The following is a 1,653-nucleotide window of genomic DNA, read 5'->3' on the forward strand; positions in this document are numbered from 1 at the left end:
TACAAAACTATCAAGGTTCGCTCCGGAATGAGTTGATACGGAGAAGAAGAGGACACTTTGCTTCATCATGGGCCTAAGGGAAGAGATTCAAGGATCCATTGCATCCCATGCATTTAGCGACTATAATACTACTCTAAAAGCCACCATACTTGACATGCACAGGCGCCAGAATAAGAATAACGGGAACACCTCAGTAGGACACAAGAGGTGCCTAGACAGGTACCAAAGGACCAACCACAGGTCAAACAGAAGGAGCAACCGCAGGAGGACCATCCCAAAGGACCGGCTTCAATGCCCTAAGTGCTACAAACACCATGAGGGTGAGTGCCTAATTGGGACCAATACCTATTTGAATTGTGGAAAGGGAGGACATCGTATTGCGGAGCGCCCACATTGCAAGGAATAAGAGAATAAGCAAGGTAACAAGGTCCAAGAAAGATTCCAACCTCAAACCTCAAGTTAGATCCACGGAGCACCACCACACACTAGAGCCGTGGCGCACGCCACCACAGTAAAGAGAGTGGAGGACATCGACACAGTAGTAACAAGTACCCTTCCTGGTTCCACCCACTCGTTCATAAAGGGTGGAGAGATTTTAATATCCACAGAAGGCGGGCTAGCAAACAACCATGCTTATATTGATTGCTGAGCGGAGGAAAGATCTTGAATCATCCCACAACTGATGATAGCTAGGTTTAGGTTGACGACCACAATGGGAGTTGAACCCACGACCTTCGAAGTTACTGTAAACAACATCCCAACTACGAATGATGTTCAAGGTTTCAAAGTTTGATTGACCACAGTGAGAGTCGAACCCACAACCTTCTGATCCGAAATCAAATGCGCTAATTCACTGCGCTATGCAGTCATTTTTTTAAGTTTAACAAATATGGGTGATCATATGACCATCTAAAACTAAGAATATATTTTGAACAAATTACTCCAAAAAGGATTCTCGCAAGTTATTGAATCATCCCCCAACGAATGATGTTCTAGGTTTTGGTTCACAACCATAATGGGAATTGAACCCACGACCTTCTGATCCGAAGTCAGACGTGCTAATCCACTACTCATATGACCATCTAAAACTAAGAATATATTTTGAACAAAATACTCCAAAAATGATTCTTGCAAGTTATTGAATCATCCCCCTACAAACGATGTTCTAGGTTTAGGTTGATGACAACAGTCGGAGTCGAGAACCCACGGCCTTCTCATCCGAAGTTAGACGTGCTAATCCATTTTGGTTGACGACCACAGTGGTAGTCGAACCCATGACCTTCTCATCCGAAGTCAGATGCGCTAATTCATGCACTATGCAGTAATTTTTTAAGGTTTACAAATATGGGTGTTCATATGACCATTTAAAACTATGAATATATTTTAAACAAATTACCCCGAAAAGGATTCTTTGCAAGTTATTGAATTATCCCCCTACAACTGATGTTTTAGATTTTGGTTGACAGCCACATTGGAGTCAAACTCTAGGTTTTGGTTGACAATCACAGTGGAGTCAAACTCACGACCTTTCTGATCCAAAGTCAGACGCGCTTATCCACTAAACTATGCAATCAATTTTGAAGATTAGACATTTTAATGTATAAATATGGGTGTTCATATGACCATCTAAAACTAAGAATATATTTTGAACAA

The 1,653-nt window shown here is 41.7% G+C and overlaps 1 non-coding gene across 1 annotated transcript; it reads right to left on the reverse strand.

Annotated features, from left to right (window-relative positions):
* Positions 1–794: 794 nt before the first annotated feature.
* Positions 795–868, reverse strand: TRNAR-UCG. Its single transcript has one exon. It is a non-coding gene; the product is annotated as a tRNA-Arg (tRNA).
* Positions 869–1,653: the final 785 nt, after the last annotated feature.

Source organism: Cucurbita pepo, chromosome LG01 (assembly GCF_002806865.2).
Source record: "Cucurbita pepo subsp. pepo cultivar mu-cu-16 chromosome LG01, ASM280686v2, whole genome shotgun sequence".
In the NCBI taxonomy this organism is placed as follows: Eukaryota; Viridiplantae; Streptophyta; class Magnoliopsida; order Cucurbitales; family Cucurbitaceae; genus Cucurbita; species Cucurbita pepo.